The 6,054-nt window shown below is 42.3% G+C and overlaps 1 pseudogene; it reads right to left on the reverse strand.

The window, feature by feature from the left end:
* Positions 1-4,195: 4,195 nt before the first annotated feature.
* Positions 4,196-4,326, reverse strand: LOC148106999 (U4 spliceosomal RNA; annotated as a pseudogene).
* Positions 4,327-6,054: the final 1,728 nt, after the last annotated feature.

A 6,054-nucleotide genomic window follows, 5' to 3' on the forward strand; every position in this document is an offset into this window, starting at 1 on the left:
CAGCTCTGACGTCATGCACAGCTGCAGGCTCCGGTGACCTTTGTTGTTTTCAGGAGTGACAGGATTCTCAAAGCACCAGCAGTGTGGGAACAATTTCAGTGAAGAGCATGCTCCTGGGCTGTGGGAACAGCACCTCTTCCCTTTGGCTCCTCCGGTCCTAGCAATAGTTTCTCCCGGCTCTAGCTTCCTGCCGTTACTACTCTTGGGGTCTCCTCGCTTCCCCTCATGTTCCCTGGGCGTGGCCAACATTCTTGTAAACCATTTCCTGTATTAAATTCCCTCTGAAAGACCTAGAGTGGCTCTGCCGTCCTGACTGATACCCACACTGAGTTTTCCCACACTCCTGCAGTGTTTCTTAAGCCTTCCTATTGAAGCCCTTCTAAAGGTAGAGAAGGATGCATGTGATTTTTTTTTTCTGTGTACCTGACATCTGATGGTTTAGCCCCAAACAGTTTCCCAAAGCACGAGATATATTTTCAGTATCTCGTTTAGTGTTAACATTTTTATTTTTATAAAAATATGCATCATGAATGACTTGACAGTAAAGATGCATCAAGTTTATCATGCGGTTCTGCTTACCCTGGGGTGTCACCACGTATGCCTTTGTGGTTCAAACATCCCAGTTTGAAAGCAAGAAACCCAGGTGCTATCTGAGACTGTCTTAGCAGTAAGTCACCAAAACATTAGCACTCGTCCTAAGAGAGCAAACCTTGGGAGGCACCTTGTCAACGTGGAGAACATGACCTTGGAGGCAGGCAGGCTGGATTCCAATCTTAAGATCGGATTCCAATCCTAAGAGTCCTCTGCTAGCTGTGTGACTTAGAGCCAGTTTCTTAACTTCTCTGAGCCCTTCCCTGTTTATAAATTGAACCTAGGAATCTCTAACATACCAGGTTGTTATGAGGATTTGCTATAATATAGGTTAAGTGCTTGGGACCACCTAGATGCTTCATAAATGCTAAATTGCTGGTGTCATTATCTGCTAATGGACATTACAGCCTTTCCTGGTTGGTTTCCAAATGCCTCCTCTCTGTAGCTCTTGGGAATGAAGAGAAGTTGATAGTCCACTCCCATATGCATCAGCCAAAAGAAAACTTTATAGAAATCGATTGTTGCTTCTCATCAGGAAGAGGATAGGGCTCCCTGACCCAGTGCCTGACTTGCAGTCATCCTTCACCTCAGCTTCCAGGTACCTGCTTCACGGAACAGGGTCACTGTGTGTGCTGCCTCTCTTGTTCTCTTCCATCCCACAGAGCCAAGTAATGTCTGGAAATCCAGGCACAGCTTCTGCCCAGTAACTTATAGTAGAAATACATTTTTCTATAATTGTAGGATGTATAAATCCAATGCTGAAATCACCCTGGCTGTGCCACATTTAACTCAAGACAAAAAATTTCATAAAAAGGGTGGCCTGAGCTTCAGATTCTTGGGAGGGAGGTGTCCTTTGGGATCACTGATATTTATTTCCCTCTGTCCCTAAGTGAAATTTCCATGTATTATTAGAAGCTCTAATAGTCGTAATAAGCGGGGCGCCTGGGTGGCGCAGTCATTAAGCGTCTGCCTTTGGCTCAGGATGTAATCCTAGCGTTTTGGGATCGAGCCCCGAATCAGGCTCCTTCGCTGGTAGCCTGCTTCTTCCTCTCCCGCTCCCCCTGCTCGTGCTCCCTCTCTCGCTGTCTGTCTCTCTCTGTGTCAAATAAATAAATAAAATCTTTAAAAAAATAGTCATAATAAGCTGTATCACTATCAAGAAATAAATAAGTCTAAGATATGTATTTAAAGGACCTTTGCTGTAAGGTATTTGCATTTGTGAGACAGCGTGGTTCCTAGCTGTTAGCATCGCCTCCTGTCACTCCTTTTCTTGCTGTCCCCATGCTTCTCTCTTCTAACTGGGCTAGTGTAAACAGACCCTGTTTTAAATTTTAAATGAATGATAATAAACCAGAAGAAATTCGATCTTAGATCTTAAAGCTTTATTTTAAAGAATTACGGGGGCATCTGGCTGGCTCATTCAGAAGAGCATGTGACTCTTGGTCTCGGGGTGGTAAGGTCGAGCCCCACAGTGGGTGTAGAGATTATTTAAATAAATAAATATTTTTAAAAGGGATTATGAAATAGGTGGCCAGTTGATTTGAAAAGAGGGCTTGGTACATTTACAAAATAGCAGCTACTTACTTTGCAGAGCAATAGAATTTTTTATAGAGATGAATGAATTCTGTTTACTTAAAATGTGATCAGCATATCTGCATCAGCCTGTCAGTAATCCAACACTACCATTAGAAACTACACAGAAGATCCATTTATTCTTTCAAAGCACAAATATTTGTTGGGGACCCACTATAAGCCCAGCATTGCAATAGGCAAAGACTGATACAATTTCTGCCATTGTGAAACTTGAGTCTAGTGTGGCAGGTAGAGCTGGTGGGTTGAATAGTGGTCCCCAGAAGCTAGGTCCACCTGAAACTTGTGAATATGTCCTAAATCCAATCAGTGTCCTTCTGAGATACCAGAGGAAGACTCTGAGACACAGGGAAGAAGGTCATATGAAGACAGAGGCGGAGACTGGAACAGTGCAGCCACAGGCCAGTGAAGGCCAGGAGCCACCAGAAGCTGGAAGAGGCAAGGAAGGGGGGCTCTCCCTTAGAGCCTTCAGAGGGAGCATGGTCCTGCCAACACCTTGCTTTGAGACTTCCAGCCTCCAGAACTATGAGAGAATACAATTCTGTACAATTCCACTGTTTTAAGCCACCAAAATTGTGGTAATTTGTTCAGCAGTCCTAGGAAACTAATACAGCAGACTCTAGTCAAGTAACTGCAAAATAAATATAAAATTGCAACTGTGCTAAAAGCTATGATGAAAAATTAAGTGATGTAGCCAGAGCACTCACCTCAGGGATTTGACCTCATCAGGGAGGGAACGATCTGAGGGGTACAGAGCAGAGGGAACAGCATGTGGAAGTCCCCGTGAGAAAAGGCGGCACTGGCTAGTACCAGGGGCAGGGGAGGCAACTTGCAGGATGACCTTGAGGTTTCAAGGTGAGGTCAGGCCAGTTCACCCCCACCAGACCTCGCCGGCCATTTTCAGGACTTTGGGGTATAAGATCAACAGAAAAGAATCCACATATATTAAGTTCAAAGTATGGTATGTAATCCATACAGAAAATTGGGCAGTTAGCTGAAAAAGCTCCAGAAAATGTGAATCATTAAAAATGACACATGGATACCTTTAACATTTGATTTGAAAGGTGCGTTCATGCCCCAGTCTCTCCATGAAGATTCAAGACTTTGTCTTTAAGTATGGGTTAGATGAGTGTCTGTGGCCTCTTTCTTATCTGTAAGTTGTTGTCTATGGCTTTCCATTTCAGTTTCTTCTAAGAAAGAGCTAAAAGACACCTGCAAAGCATTCTGAGTGCAGGATCCTTCTAGAGTTTTATTTTACGAGGTCTTCTGTGGATTACACATTCATACTTAATTGAAGAACATTCTTTATAACCATCTGCCTTTAGTGAGTCTTCCCAAAGCATTCAACCTGGTTTTCAGAGAAAAACATTCTCTGAAATACAAATGTGTTCATGTTTCATCAACTTACATAATACTTCATTAAGTTGGGTCATTATTTCAAAGACTGACAAAAACAGGTTAGAGGCTCTTAGTAAACATACAGCTGAACTGGTAGGAGTAGAAATATGTGAGCACCCTGGAGAGTAGTCTACTAGCAATGAGCCATGGGCACGGTCTGTGTATTTTCACAGAGGGCGTAAATGGGGAGCACTGGTCACTCCAGCAGACTGATTAAGTGGATGTCAGTTATAAGAATAAAATGAACCTGAATTTTATGAAGAATGGATTTAATGGAGCAAAGAATAGATGGTTGCAGGCCAATTAGGAGGCTAACAATAGTCTGTGTGAGCTATTTGTAGCTTGGGTTTGTAGCTTGGTTCTCTAGAATGGTAATGGAAAGATATGCCCACATTTGAGAGAGATTTAAATAAAATTGGAAAGATGGGGGGTTGGATATGGTGAGAGATAGGAGGGTCAAGGATGACTCCAAGTTTCTGGTTTGCAAAACTGAACAGGAAATGATGCATCCACTGAGTTGGGTTGTGCTGGAATTGGACCAAGTTTGAGACAAGCTTGGGATATGCTGGGTTTGAGGTTCAGAATGTTCAAAGGGGTCTAGAGCTGGGAGGAGATATCTGGGCTAAAGTTCAACATTTAAATACAATCATTTTAACCAATACATTAATGTCATGGCAACTTTCAATCAGCGATAATTGTGCTTTGATTAAAATCTCATTAGCTGCAGTATTGCCTCAGCACAAAAATTGTCAGGGCAATTTTGCATTACATTTGTACATTATGAAGCTGTGCATTGCCAGTATTTAACAGCCTCATTGAAAAAAAGAAAAGAAAACCACACACACCATTCCACAGGGACAAACTTTCAAAAGAAAATCCGATTCATTACAGTTCTTCTCTACCCCTCATCAGTAGTAACATATATTGTGTGCTTTCTGTAAGCATCTTCCTATGTGTTCACATATAATTTTAATTCATTCAGTCTTTGAAAAGATTCTTTAAGGTAAATAGTGTTATCGTCATATTCATTTTACAGTTGAGAAGGGTGAGCCACAAACTGTTTTAATATTGCCCACCCCATAAGTTGGCAGAGCTGCGAATCAAGCCGCGGGGTCTGTCTCCAAAGCCAGTGTCCGTAACCCCCGGGGCCTCCCTGCCCCCGGTGAAAGGAGGCATCAATGGCCACAGGACTTCTGAGCATGTGGCATATTCCAGAATTCTAACACTAAGGAGGGAAAATGGTGCAACCATCATTAGTCCTATTCCATTTGTTTCACTGTCCACAGTCATGCAGTCTCCTGGCCCCCAGGTTTCTGTGTTTTTAGAAAACACATTCTCTAAAGTAACAACACGAATTGCTTCTTCAAATGCTTTTGAGTCTTTGTGCTGCTGGCTCAGATAGCTTTCTTGCTGGTTCAGGAAAGCAATACAGCCAATAAGGAAACTATGAAGAAGAAAGCTTCTCTAAAGAGATCTGAAATCAGCTTTCAAAGTATGTAGAAGGAGGATATGTTTGCAAAACAATAAGAACCGTCTCCAAGACTTTCTGGTAGCTTTAGCAATACTGGGCACTTGACATCTACAAAACAAAAACAAAAACAAAAACAAAAAAAATAAACCTTTTATCTCTGAAATAGTGAAGACATCATAACATCAGATCAGCATATTAATAACAAAGGACTTGTTTTGCTATCGGGCAGCTAAAACATATTTCTTTGCTAGGAAATATTTTCTAGATTTCATCATGCCTGGTCATAAATTATGTATTCCTAAATTGTTGTTAGCCAGCTAACAGTCATTTGGACAATCCTTTTTACAGAGGCGTAAGTTGACAGTGATTTAATATTGCAAACTTCTTTGTGCCTGCTTTGCTTAAGTTTGTCAATTGAAAATAAAATGGTTTGAGAGAAGAAAAACTATGATAAAATTTCATTGGCTTTCCCACAGCTCTGGGTGAGGCTCAAAACTCTTTTCTTTTATCGTACTGGTCTCCAAAAATTGAAGTTGTTTTAATAGCTATCCCTTCTTTTTCTCTGTCTTTTCATCCATTGTGTCCGTCCATCGACTTTATGCATCGGTCTCCCAGTCATCCTTTGCACCGGCTTTCCTATCCCCACCTGCTTGTGTCTCCCCGGCACCTCCCCCTTCCTTTCTGTTTCATATTCTTTACCCTTCTCTATTCCTGTGAGTTAAATCGGGTACAGGTATCATGTTTTCCACTTTTGCCATTGGCCCAAAGCAGGAGTCGAAAACATACAGCCTTCTGGCCCAATCTAACCCTCTGCGTGTTTTCGTAGATAAAGTGTTGCTGGAACACGGCCGCATGCGTGTGTTTGCACACTGGCTATGGCTGCCCTCCTGCCACTGGCGGAGTCGAGTGGTTGCAACTGAAACTGTGTAGCCCACAAAGGCAAAAATAGTTACTCTTGGGCCCTTTACAGACCAAGTTTGCAGAGCCGGGGTATAAAGGATAGG

The sequence above is a fragment of the Ursus americanus genome, chromosome X (genome assembly GCF_024610735.1).
Source record: "Ursus americanus isolate L20-20 chromosome X, mUrsAme1.1.p, whole genome shotgun sequence".
NCBI lineage: Eukaryota > Metazoa > Chordata > Mammalia > Carnivora > Ursidae > Ursus > Ursus americanus.